A 16227-nucleotide genomic window follows, 5' to 3' on the forward strand; every position below is an offset into this window, starting at 1 on the left:
CTAAAATTCCTAACCCTAACGCTAAAATGTACTGCATGAGGCTTATTCGTTTTGTGTAGACGTGCGAGATCGACTCACAAATGGTGGTGCACTTACAAGATATGTTTAGACCATGATTTAAGTCTTACCTCCAATACAAAACAGTGAAATAGTTTTCCTACATATCACAACGGTTAACGGTTGCACGTTACAATGCATGGTGTACATTTTAGATGCAACAGCAACCCGCGCCAAAATCGTCCGTTGGTGTTTGGATACGCCACCGTGACAGTCCCTGGTTGTACCGACTCCATATTCCACATTGGCGATATTTTGTGTATTCCTCCAAGTGCAGGTGGATCAATACGTACATACTAACATAGACATTAACTTGTACACGGTAGTATACGATTATTAATATTGCTACCTCCATTTCTAAGTACTGTGTACTGTAAGGATATATACAGCTTTGAGTGGTCCTGCTTGCATACGGAGTAATCCGGGACTCGATTCTGACAATTGTCCCTCCTGTCAGTAATATAGACGTCCGTGTACCGCACCGTGGGTTATACTTCCATGGCCATGATGGTAGCAAGACAACGTCGATGTCTGACGTCATTTCGAGCAGTACCTCGAAATCGAATATTTAAATTAGTTTACCTTCGTATTTAAATATATTATATTTTATCACCATCTTAGGTGGGCTAGTCTGACCATTTTCGTCATGAGCGATGAGCGTACACGTGGTCCCCTGCCCCCTTTCTACCGCTGCTGGCGCTACACTCACGAAAGGAGTCAGGTATGGGCCACTTAATGCATGGCTGTGATTGGCCATTACTATCGAGTGTGCTAATTGGTCAAAAAGTTTATTGACAAAAAAAAAAAAAAAATTAAGCGAAGTCCGTCACTCCCACAAACTACACATGTTGCTGTGTTTATTTTCACTGGGTTTTACTGACAGTGACAGCCATGTTGCTACGACTCACCAAATTGAACTTTACGCGTATACGAGCGTCTGTACTGTTGATTGGCTAGTGATGTCACGTGGTAGTCCGACATTTTTGTCAAGATCCTGACAAAAATGGTGGCCCATACCTGACTCCTTTCGTGAGTGTAGCGCCAGCAGCGGTAGAAAGGGGGCAGGGGACCAGACTAGCGTACACGTTACCAGTTCTGTCATGCGCTGTCGTGTGCAAGTAAAGGTCAATGGGCACTGTGATGCAGTTGATGTCTGACCAGCGAGAATCCACGATACTTGCGAGAAAAGACGAGAACAACCTTGGTCAGCGCCGCCAACGTTGAATTCGGCTACACGTTCAACCCACAGGCATTTGTTTCCCGAGTTATGGCTCAGAATATTTCTATCAGAATACAATAAAATGACGATAATATCGTTAATATTGACGTATTAAACCAACACTATATGAAAGGGGTAAAATTACACATGTTTCTGTGATCGCGCAGTTTCACTAAATGCGAGCAGATAAATTTTTTCTAACTACCTTCCGAGAACGTGATTGGATACCGATGTTTACATGTTAAATGGAGAGCCGTTATCGGCCGTAACATGTGCTGCTGTTACATAAAGGGCTAGGACAATATGCAAAATAGGTAGTTAGAAAAAATTTATCTGCTCCAATTCCCCTACATGGCGTTAGCAATCCGTTGATATCTTTGGTAAGCGTGGTCCGATTGTAACAACGAGGCGATTTATCGGAAGATTATTAAATTTGGGAACCAGGAAGTGATGGAAGGTAACATTTTCGAAATGTTTGCCCAGTACAACGGCCGGTTGAACGTTCATGTTTACGTACGGTAATGGCGGCTGCCTTTCATACCTTGTGTCTTCCTTCGCATTTAGTGAAACTGCGCGATCACAGAAACATGTGTAATTTTACCCCTTTCATATAGTGTTGGTTTAATACGTCAATATTAACGATATTATCGTCATTTTATTGTATTCTGATAGAAATATTCTGAGCCATAACTCGGGAAACAAATGCCTGTGGTTCAACCATGGGCATCATATCATGGCACAATAAAGCTACGATTGTGAATATATAAAATAACAAAATGAAAATAGATTGTAGAGGTAGATTTCTGATGTAATAATGCATGTGATGTGTGAGTTCGAGGAGAAATATATCGTGTCAAAATGAACGTTGGTGGCTCACTTCTGTAGCGAGTGTCGGATGATACATAAGCAAAATTTAAAAATGCGCGCAAGTAAAAAGAAAATGTGACCGTCGAAGAAGAAAATGTGATTGTGTAACACAAACGTGTGTTTATGGAACAAGAATGTAAATTTAACCAAAGCAAACGTGGATTTGAACAACAAAAACGTGTGTTTTAGTCAAAAGAACGTAGATTTGACCAAGGCAAACTTGGATTTGAACAACAAAAATGTACGGATTGCGATTCACTTCGTCCCATTTTCAACTCGTCCCATTTCAACTCGCCCCAATTTCAACTCGCCCCATTTTCAACTCGCCCCATTTTTAACTCGTCCCATTTTCAACTCGCCCCAACAACACTAGGAAACGTTTATAAATCTAAACGATACATGGACTAGAAGTACGGAGACCGAAACATTTACATGATTTTACCTACGTAGCCAGTCGAAGCGTAGCAAATGTAACATTTCGTAGCAAAGTGGTGTGGGTTTTGGCTAAGTGTTTGGTAGATCTCGAACTTATACTAGCACAACAACTTTAAATTTCCTCAGTCATGGAATATCACTTTTCACATTAGGACTTAATGTTTACAACCCAAATAAGAAATAATAATGATAATAACCAGGGAGAATATTAGTGACTGATACGCTTACGACTTCCGCGCGTACGGGTTTTGGAGACGTGTCTCCTCTCCGTTAACGCAACTAAGTACTGTAGTATGTGTTTACAGCGCAAGTGGTACTTCATTAGTGGAATACGAGATACCACAGACCCTCCAAACTGAGTACTACTAGCTTCGATTTCATATATGCACAGGTAAATTATATTGCAAAGAGTTGGGGCGAGTTGAAAATGGGGCGAGTTGAAATTGGGGCGAGTTGAAAATTGGACGAGTTGAGTGGGACGAGTTGAAATGGGACGAGTTGAAATTGGGACGAGTTGATCCGTCACACGTTTTACACAAAGAAAATAGGTCTATGGAACATGAATGGAAGTTATACAACAAGAAAATAGTTTTTTAAAAGAATATTGCAACGTTTGGCTTGCCATGGTCAAGGACGTACGTACACCATCGATGCGAGATTGATCGAAACACACATGTGAACACAGCTATCGTACATTACGGCAATGCCTGCTTTGCGACGAAACAGTAACACGCGGGCTCTCTGCTGCGAGTACCATGTTACGTTAATCGGTAACGCACGTATCCAGAAATTCGGCGTAGTTTTTCCTTTATATTTTCATGGGTTATCGTTAAAATATGGACATTCTGGTTACAGAATATTTACTTGTAAGACAGTGTCGATGAATTGTGAAATTTTTGTAGGTCATGTTTGGTCGTGAATGTGTAAACGTTGAAATGTGAAAATTTGTATTGCATACCCTGTCTATGTTATAGTGTGCGGAGAAGGTGACATGAGCGAGCGCGTCCTCGCCCTTAGCAACCAATTGCAACATGGTTAAATTTACATTCTTGTTCCATAAACACACGTTTGTGTTACACAGTCACATTTTCTTCTTCGACGGTCACATTTTCTTTTTACTTGCGCGCGCATTTTTGCTTTGGTTAAATTTACATTCTTGTTCCATAAACACACGTTTGTGTTACACAATCACATTTTCTTCTTCGACGATCACATTTTCTTTCTACATGCCCAGAGCAGAACGAGCGGCGGTGCGTTGTTGACGTCTCCTTTCAACAACTAGGGGTGTAAAGGTACCAGAGACGAGGGGTAAGCCAGAGTAAGCTATCAAGCTAAGTTCAAATATAGTTGCCGTTGATGGCGTGTTTAGTTCAGTTCAGTTCAGTTCAGGGATAAGAAATCCCTTTAGTTCAAGAATAATACTAAGGCAGAGCGTCGTACAGATTTTTGAAAATGATGACTGATGTTGCATTCACCACATGTGATGGTAGACTGTTCCATTTGTCTATGATCCTTGGAGTGAAACAATATTTCCTTGTATTTAGTCTGACGGATGACTTTGCAAGCTTTAAAGGCCCGTATCGACTATAAAAGGAGGATTACAGTAGGGACGCTCATTTATGCAAAGCCTCTCGTACGCGAGGATGCGTACGCCTAACATCGCCTGGGTGCTCCAAGAAAACTGTCAAAATCACGGCTATTTCCCGAGCATTTACTCTAAATGTATCCCAAAATGAATTATAAATATGTAGAAGAGGTGCCTGTGTGAATTGTTTTGTAAATTATGATGATCTGGGAGCGAAATTTGATGTATGTTGTCATGTGGTATGTGGCGAAATGTTAGGTTAGAAGCGTCCAAACAGCTGTCACTCAAATACTGTGTAAACGTTTGCGTAACTCCCTGGGGGGTTGGTAGTATCTCGATAATCAATTCGCTAGATTATTTACCATAATAACATAACGGTAATGATCAAATCAGAAGTACGGTCCGGCGACAAGGCAAAAGTATACAGTGGTAGAAATGTGACTATTTTGTGTTTGTTTGTTTGTTTGTTTGTTTGTGTGTGTGTGTGTGTGTGTGTGTGTGTGATTGTCTTTCTGTTTGGGTTTTATTTTTTGGTAATGGGAGTACCATTTACACATACAGTAGAAAACCAATTAGAAAGGTGTTTTGATCTCAAATTCGAATAAAATTGCTAACAAATGACAACACCGACATACGCAAAACATGAACGTGTAGTTTAGGTAAGGTACACTCTTTTTGGAGGATGTGGTGGCCCTGAAAAGGGCCGTTTGGTTTGTGGCTTTTCAGCCGTTCGGTTAGACCGAGCTTACGCCCAGCTATGACCTCTGTACGGCACACCGGGTAAATTTGGATAAAGAGACCGTACCTCGAGGTCGAGCATATTCCAATACTTTCGGTAGAGCCGATGGCGAACCAAAACATTTTCGTCACAAGGTTCCTGGCCCATACCAAGCCAGTCTTGTCGGTATGTTGTGACACACGGGTAGCAAAGGCAGTGCGGACATTCGTTTTGATGCAAAGCAATGTCGTTGTTTTGATCTTGCAGATCGTCCCCGATACCACTGTCATTGATGGCCGAGGCCTCGTCAGTTGACTCAACAACGCCAGTGTTGTCAAGGTCGGGTGACTCGGAATCAATAACCAGTTCCCATCCGGAGTTTGCAAAGAGAGCCTTGATAGCGTCCCTTTGAACTTCATTGACGGCAATCAGTATCTTCGGCTGCTCATCTTGATGACAAACTGGAACTGACGTTGCAACTGAGTAAAACGACAATTTCAAAAAAAGTGGCAATCGGTTTTGAATTGCAAATTTGAAATGGAAAGCGCTTGAATATCGGTGTGTCTTCCCGGGGTCGATGACCTTCACGTAGTCGGGTACCGGGTTGATCTATAGCTCAAGTGTTTTCTTAGCAAGCGATCTTTTTTATAAACACATATGACATTATTGCCCATATTTTAGCCGATTTCTCTTGTAATACTTTTTGGTGGAATCGAAACCCTTCTTTTACCTCATGTGTAAACCCGGAAATAATGACATCCTATTTTACGTGGTTTTGGCATTTGCATTGAAGGCTGAAAATCGGTACACCCTGTTACACATACCGAGCGTGCCAAATCACACAATAAATTCAAACTCCCCCGAAATAATAACGAACCTGTAAATCTTTTTTTTTAAAGAAGTAAATTTTGGGGGTTTTTCTGCCCATTATCTGCGTATTATTTTGAATTGATTACATGTAACAAAGCATTCTTTTTCACCATGTCGTTGGAAGTGGCAGTATGTCGATCATCTCAATCTAAACATGACGTCAACCCGACTTTCCGTGTTATGATACACATAGTACATGCTGCATCAACAGAAAATAATGACCTCGTGTAGACGTTGATGACATTTGAAATGAGACATTGCAGGAATCCAGACCATTTAGAATCTTGTATGTCTGTATCATATCACCGCGAGTCATTCTTTGTTCTAGTGTTGTCAAACCAAAATGATGAAGTCTCTGGTTATATGGTAATTTCCTTAGCTCCAGAACAAGCTCGTTGTTGTACCTTTTCCAATGTGGCAATATCTTTTTGTAGCCATGGTGACCATGCTTGTACACAGTATTCTAGTCTAGGTCTCACTAATTGCTTGTACAGGCACTTAATGATGTCTTTCGATTTGTATGTAATAGTTCTTTTGATAATACCCAACATGTTGTTTGCTTTTTTCGCTGACTGTATGCAATGAGTAGAAGGTTTTAGATTTGAGTAGAGTATTACACCAAGATCTCTCTCTTCTTCAGTATGTTGTAGTGGTATGCTGTTCATCTGATAGACGTTTGATGGGTTATTTGTACCAATATGCACTGATTTACATTTCTTAATATTGAAACTCATTTGCCAATCTTGTGACCACTTGTACAATTTGTCCAGATCTGTTTGTAATGTGTTGGTGTCATTTCCATCATAAACTGGGCAGTATAGTTTGGTGTCATCAGCAAATTTCTTAACTTTAGACAGCATTCCACAATCAATATCGTTTATATATATCAGGAATAGCACGGGACAAAGCACAGACCCTTGAGGTACTCCACTGGTGACCGGTTTCCATGTTGATGATGCACCGTTTATTACTTCTCGTTGCTGACGATTGGATAACCATGCCTGGACCTAGCGAAGAACTGACCCCGATATTCCATGCTTTTCCATTTTGTTTATTAAGTCTGACATGAGGAACTTTATCAAATGCTTTTGCAAAGTCTAGGTAGATAACGTCCACGGGAACTCCATCGTCGGTATATTGAGTTATATCATCTATGAACTCAAGCAGATTAGTAAGGCATGATTTCCCATGTCGAAAGCCATGTTGTGATCCTTGAATTATATCAAATTTATCTAAGTGGTATACAATATTGTCTCTGATGATAGATTCGAGAAGTTACCACAAACTGCTGTAAGACTGATTGGTCTATAGTTGCCAGGTTCAGACTTGCTGCCCTTTTTAAAGACTGGGGTAACATTGGCTTTCCTCCAGTCATGAGGAACGTTACTAGACTTGAGAGATTCTATAAAGATTAGAGTCAATGGTTTAGCTAGTTGTTTTGCAGCTGTACGTAGAATTTTAGGGGATAATCTATCAGGGCCGACAGCTTTAGCTGGTGACAGTTGTGATAGTTTTTTGTAGACCATTTCCTCAGTAATGTTTATGGAGTGTAGTTTATCTAGCTCCAGACCATTAAAGAAGGATACTGTTTGGGAATTTGTGACACGTCTTCAACAGTAAAAACTGACACAAAGAACTCGTTTAATGCATCAGCAATATCTTGATTTGAGTGTAGTTTAGAGCCATGTACGTCTATCAGGGGGCCTGTTTTGTCCTTTGTATGTTGTTTTGCTCGGGCATATGCAAAGAAGGCCTTTGGATTGTCCTTTAAATGTTCAACAACGTTTACGTTATTTCCCATTAAGCATTGCGTGAAATTAACCCCACATCACATTAGAATTTGAATCATTAATTTTGGAAGCGCCCAATCCGCGCATGCGCACAACTCAATAGACCATTGGACACACACATACATGCATAAATACATGCATGCATGCATAAATACATATGATACATACATACATACATACATACATACATACATACATACATACATACATACATACATACATACATACAGACATACATACATACATACATACATACATACATACATACATACATACATACACACACACACACACACACACACATAAATAAATATATATATATATATATATATATATATATATATATATATATATATATATATATATATATACATATACATACATATCAAATTCTTTTATTTCCAGCTTACATGAAAACATACATACATACATACATACATACATACATACATACATACATACATACATACATACATACATACATACATACATAATACATACATACATACATACATACATACGTACGTACGTACGTACGTACATACATACATACATACATACATACATACATACATACATACATACATACATACATACATACATACATACACACACACACACATTCATACATACATACATACATACACACACATACATACATACATACATACATACATACATACATACATACATACATACATACATACATACATACATACATACATACATAAAATTATACATACGTACATACATCCATACATCCATCCATCCATCCATCCACACATACATACATACATACATACATACATACATACATACATACATACATACATACATACATACATACATACATACATACACACATACGTGTTTTATTTACTACCCAAGATACATAAGGTTAATATTCCTGGTAGGCCCATCGTCTCAGCTTGTAACTGCCCTACGGAACACATCGCGCGTTATTTAGGGACCGGACAGAATTTACGGCAGGGGGTGGGCCTGGGGAGAAATTATCTCTGACTTGGTTTTTTTCCTGGCCCCCCCCATCCACTGTGACCAAAATTTCACAGCCCCCCCTTTCAAAAGTATAAAAATTTCATGGCCCCCCCCCCAAAAAAAAAGAGAAAAAAAGTGCACAAAATCCTGCCCCTACAATAACTAAAAAGAGTACAAATTTCTTTGTTACTGTAGCACAACTGTAATATTTCTTTTGGTACTACTATTATGTTACTATTTCAGCCCAAACAACTTAGTAGTTGTAGAGGAAGTTTTTTAGAAAAAAAACCAAAACATTTTGACTATACATGTAATCATACACATGTGGTATAATCTTGTTTATTTCCCAACTAGACACCATAAGTAGTCATCACTTAATACCAAGGCATTTGATGTGGTGGTTTTAACTGTCATTCACTGATACATACACAGAAACACAGACACAGAGTAAACACACATTATTCACATGCGTGATTTGTGAAAAACTGTAGTGGGGACATTTGTGGGGAGTATCTAAGGACATCACATCACCTACATAGTGTATTCAAATATCTATTTATACTCATAATACAATAACTATCTAATGTCAGACATTTGTGATGTCATGAAGTGCTAGCAAACTAAGGATTTTATGCACACTGAGGTCTGACAAATATAGCTTTCACTTTCCTACACCAAATGCATTACCAATACACTTGTAAATGTAAGACATTTGTGACTTCATGAAAGTGCAAAGAAATTCAGAATGTTGTGGAATACTTAGATGTAATCAATATGCTTTCAGTTCCAAAACCATACATATTTAAACCTATAGTGTCAGGCATTTGTGTCTTCATGATGGGGACAGCAAATTCAGAATTGTATTCAATACACTGTACAGTGATCAGATGAGTATTACTCACAGTTTTCTAAACTATTCACATTAAGCTTGAAGTGCAGTGTCAATGATGAATAGCCTTTGCAATACAATCCCTTTATTCATAATCTTGAATTTATATAAAGGCAAGTTTCCATGATCCAGCCAGTCTACCTGATCTAGTTTGAACAATAAGGGAACCATCCTGGTCTTTTTGATGGCTAGACTCATTTTATTCGCTGTCACTCTCACTGTCACTGTCACTAGTACTTGATGTATCGGTGTCACTATCACTACGAATTTCTTCTAAAACAATATCTCCTTCTTCACTGTCACACAGTTTCTCTTCACTTTCATCACCTGTGTTCTTTTCAATCACTGACTTCTGTTGCTCTCTTGAAGTTCTTCTTAACACATCACATGTAACAGCTTTCAACTTGTCATCCTTCCTACCATGTATGTTTAGTTGCTGATATTTCAAGTACTTGTCTAATTCAGCAACCTGAAGAGAGCTTAACTTTCCATGCACAACTAAGTCAAGCCAATTATAGTCCTGGTACGGCTTGATTTTCTTCTTCTTTTTCTGACTTAACCTTGTACGCATTCTCATTTCTTGAAAATTCTTTAGGTTTTGCAGGTGTTGAACATATGCTTCAATATGTTTACAATCAACATAAAATAATTTTGAAAATTCTTCCACCTGTTATTTGGTTGTCAATTCACCCTTTCTGAATTTCCTTGTGATATTTGACCTGGGTTGCCAGTCATCTGCCTCTCTCTGCTTTCCTTCACTGTCAACAGTTGGACACTTATGAACTGGAAGATAGTGCATTGGACTGTCCGGGTCTGGTACAGGTTGTGGAATTCTTACCATCTCTGGTCCCAACCATGTATATTGACTAGAGTATTCATATACCTCTCCATTGCTTTAGTGCAAAGTCACTGATGAAAAAACACTTAACACCACGCAGACATCTAAATGCTTTACAATATTTAGTACAGATAGATGCATTTGATGATGCTGAGGAGGGAAATAGTTTAATTTCACTGGTTTTAGATAGAAAGAAAGACAAGTCTTGCCTCACATCTTCAGACTCTAGTGAGTCTGAGAGTGAAACTCAAGAATAGTGTCAAGAAAAGAAATAAAACACCTATCTAAATTAATCTGGCCAGACGTTTTTGTGTTTACATTTTTCACCAAAAGGTCACTTTTTACATACATTACAGGTCCTATGCTAGTATATTACCATATATATATAACTTGGAGTATATAAGTGTAATTCAGGGTGTATCAAATTAATCTTGAGTAGTGTTTTTATGCTTCACTAAATAGGTACATACAAACGTACACATTTCCATTTTAATACATAAATGAAAGTGTAGACATTCAATATTAAAGGCGATATCAAGTGCTATCTCATGCAATGCTAAATTTTCTAACATATTAATTTTTTTCAATGACAAAATATTTCGCGGCCCCCCCTTTCAAACCATGAGAATTTTCATGGCCCCCCCTTCAAGCCTCCCATTTTTTTCATGGCCCCCCCAATTTCTCCCCAGGCCCCCCCCCCCCTGCCGTAAATTCTGTCCGGTCCCTTAGATGCCCTTTTACGACCTATTGTGGCATCTCAGCCTACCTACATTAAAGATACGAACCATGCTCTTACAGTATTTAATGGCTTCCAATTCCAACAAGGTAAGCCACGATACCTTTTTTCTATGGACGTTAAGTCCTTATATACTTCCATACCACATAATGAAGGGTTAGTTGCAATCGAACACTATCTTAATTTAAGACCTGCAGTACTTGACCCTCCTACCCACGTACTTCTTAGATTGGCTGAACTTGTTCTCACCTGTAATTATTTTACCTTTAATGACAGGTATTTTGTGCAGAAACTCGGCGTTGCTATGGGAAGTTGTCTTGGACCTAGTTATGCTTGTTTATTTATGTCTTATCAAGAACACCTTATTTTCAGTTCATATCAAGGGATCTTACCTGATCTATATAAACGATTTATTGATGACGGCGTTGGTGCAGCATCACTCAAACTTGAGGACCTTATGCAGTTTATTAACTACATATGTAATTTTAATCCTGCTATTCAGTATACTTATGATATTTCAGAACTAACTATCAATTTCCTTGACATCTCCCTTAGAATTGATGGTGATGATATAGCTACATCTATTTATACTAAACCTACTGATTCACATTCATATTTGCAGTATGGTTCATCACATCCTAATAAGTGTAAAGATTCCATTCCCTATTCACAATTACTTCGTCTACGTCGTATTTGTAGTAGTGATTTGGATTTCAGAAAAAGGTCTGCTGAATTTTGCACGTACTTCCATCAACGTGGTTACCCAATGTCTGTTACCAACGCGGCTTTACATAAAATATCATCTTTGTCTAGGGAAGCTTGTATCAAATCACATGATCAGAGGAGTAACAACGATCGTCCCATACTAGCTCTTACATACCATCCCTTTTCGACTAGAGTTAAAAACATAATATACAAGCATTTTAATATCTTACGTTCTAATAGGGTTACCAATTCATTTGTTCCTGCAGTACCATTAACAGCTTGGCGTCGTGATACTAGTCTTAGAGATATGGTGGTACGTACAGAACAACGTGAATTGGAAGTTAATGCTGGTTCTTTTCCGTGCGATCGTACTCGATGTGGTACATGTCGTTTCATTATTAATACTAATCATGTTTTTGGCCCTAAGAACAGTGTGCCTGTTACAAGTAGATTTACTTGTATTAGTACTAACGTAGTGTATTGCATTACATGTCAAAAATGTGGTTTTCTATATATAGGTTCAAATGTACGTCGTCTTGGTGATCGTTTCGTGGAACATCTCCGTTTGACCAGACAAAAGAATCGTAACTATCCCGTATCTATGCATTTTATTACAAACGATCATAATGTATCAGATATGTCCATTTCAGGAATTTGTAAGGTTTCTGGTGATGAGAAAGCTTTGAGGTTGAAGGAAGAAGAAATCATTTTCCGTCTTGGAACACTGGAACCCCTTGGAATTAATAGATTATTCTCGTCTTTCCCAATCTAATTATCATGATTATTGGGTATTTTTTTAAATTTCAGGCGTATTCTATTGGGTTCTATTAGGTGCGTGCGAATTTAAGAACTTATCCCACGTATAACCGTTTATTCATATCACGCGCGGTTTTGTTCCATTATATTTAGAAATGTTCGGGTTTTCACCTTGCATTTCTCTGTCTCGCCAATTTTTCCTTTGAAAAAGAATATTCATTCGAAACGTCGGATTTATCAGCTATATATACGGACTGGTTTATTAGTTCCTTATGCATTCCTACATACATACATACATACATACATACATACATACATACATACATACATACATACATACATACATACATACATACATACATACATACATACATACATACATACATACATACATACATATATATATACATACATACACACACACACACATACATACACACATACACATACATACATACATACATACATACATACATACATACATACACACACACACATACATACATACATACATACATACATACATACATACATACATACATACATACATACATACATACATACATAAAATTATACATACATCCATACATCCATACATCCATACATACATACATACATACATACATACATACATACATACATACATACACACACACACATACACACACATCCATACATACATACATACATACATACATACATACATGATACATACATACATACATACATACATACATACATATATATATACATACATACACACACACACACATACATACACACATACACATACATACATACATACATACATACATACATACATACACACACACACATACATACATACATACATACATACATACATACATACATACATACATACATACATACATACATACATACATACATACATACATAAAATTATACATACATCCATACATCCATACATCCATACATCCATACATACATACATACATACATACATACATACATACATACATACACACACACACATACACACACATCCATACATACATACATACATACATACATACATACATGATACATACATACATACATACATACATACATACATACATACATACATACATACATACATACATACATACATACATACATACATACATACACACACACATACACACATACACACACATACACACACATCCACACATACATACATACATACATACATACATACATACATACATACATACATACATACATACATACATACATACATACACACATATTTATTTATTTATTAAGCTGTGTACACAAGAAGTGACATTGGCAAGAAAATACACCAAATGAAACACTGATGTTTACAATGTCTTGAAAATATTAAGTATATCACTGAGATATTTAGCTGTGACACTTGCTAGAGTATCATCTACAAATGAAAAAATGTACTTAAATAGAGAACAATTATCAAATTTAAGTAACTGCGACTTTAAACTAAATAAAATGTCCAACTATTCATCTCTTATCTTCTGAATTTTTTCATTTTTACACAGTAATGCACAGTGAAATTCATCTCCAATACTTGAGCTACACAAGGTGCATAATCTCCGTTTCCTTTCAATGTTCTTGTAACAGCCAGTTTCAATTGGCAATATATGGTTTGAAATCCTTAATTTTGTACACATACATACATACATACATACATACATACATACATACATACATACATACATACATACATACATACATACATACACAGTACACACACATACATACACACACATACACACGCCTGCACACACACACACATACATACATACATACATACATACATACATACATACATACATACATACATACATACATACATACATACATACATACATACATACATACATACATACATTCATACATAGTACGTACATATGTACATGCACACAAACGGACACATATTATGCCCATAACACATCTTAACTGCACTACAGTTTTGCTATAATTCAGCCAAAAAAATCAATAAACTTTAGCTCTTAATTTTAACTGACTGTGTATGTGCATACCTAGCAGACTAATTGTTCGCTGGTTGTTCAGATGAATGTTTATAGATGTATGTTTTGACGCAGAGAATTGGCAATTGTTTGGCTTGCTGTATGAAGGACTGTAGATGATGGATAGTTGTTGAATGAATGGGCAGGTGGGTGTATGATGAATGGCAACATAAAATTATATGACTCACCATGTTGATATTTTGCTCTGATTTCAATGAAAAATTATTAATAAAGATTTGAAAACAGTCCTGTTTAATGTGAATATATGAAAGTTGTCTAAAAAAATAGACATTTATTTGAAATGGTCACTAAACACTCACTCTACTGGAATGTGATGTTTCTAGCTTTGCAGTATAGTTTGTAAAGATGGGGACAGCATACACTGTACATACTTGCACAATTCTTCATCACTCTAAATTACACCTTTATAGACAGATTGATTGTGATAAAAATATTGCTAGTCTATATAACTATGAAATAAAAATATTGTTTGCTGATGATATACAAACATTGTTGGTCTATATTTCAATGGCATAAAAATATTGTTGGTCTATCTATCACTGACACATCTATCAATGACAAATATATTCCTGGTCTATCAATGACAAAAACATTGCTGGTCTATCTATCAATGACATACAGACATTGCTGGTCTATCTATCAATAACATACAGACATTGCTGGTCTATCTATCAATGACACACAGACATTGCTGGTCTATCTATCAATAACATACAGACATTGCTGGTCTATCTATCAATGACGTACAGACATTGCTGGTCTATCTATCAATAACATACAGACATTGCTGGTCTATCTATCAATGACACACAGACATTGCTGGTCTATCTATCAATAACATACAGACATTGCTGGTCTATCTATCAATGACGTACAGACATTGGTGGTCTATCTATCAATGACATACAGACATTGCTGGTCTATCTATCAATGACATACAGACATTGCTGGTCTATCTATCAATGGCATACAGACATTGGTGGTCTATCTATCAATGACATACAGACATTGCTGGTCTATCTATCAATGACATACAGACATTGCTGGTCCATCTATCAATGGCATACAGACATTGCTGGTCTATCTATCAATGACATACAGACATTGCTGGTCCATCTATCAATGACATACAGACATTACTGGTCTATGTATCAATGACATATAGACATTGCTGGTCTATCTATCAATGACATACAGACATTGCTGGTCTATCTATCAATGACATACAGACATTGCTGGTCTATCTATCAATGACATACAAACATTGCTGGTCTATCTATCAATGACATACAGACATTGGTGGTCTATGTATCAATTACATACATACATTGCTGGTCTATCTATCAATGACATACAGACATTGATGGTCTATCTATTAATGACATACAGACATTGCTGGTCTATCTATCAATGACATACATACATTGTTGGTCTATCTATCAATCACATACAGACATTGCTGGTCTATCTATCAATGGCATACAGACATTGCTGGTCCATCTATCAATGACATACAAACATTGCTGGTCCATCTATCAATGACATACAAACATTGCTGGTCTATCTATCAATGACATACAGACATTGCTGGTCTATCTATCAATGACATACAGACATTACTGGTCTATCTATCAATGACGTACCTACTTTGCTGGTCTATCTATCAATGACATATAGACATTGCTGGTCCATCTATCAATGGCATACAGACATTG

The sequence above is a fragment of the Glandiceps talaboti genome, chromosome 22, assembly GCF_964340395.1.
Source record: "Glandiceps talaboti chromosome 22, keGlaTala1.1, whole genome shotgun sequence".
Lineage (NCBI taxonomy): Eukaryota > Metazoa > Hemichordata > Enteropneusta > Spengelidae > Glandiceps > Glandiceps talaboti.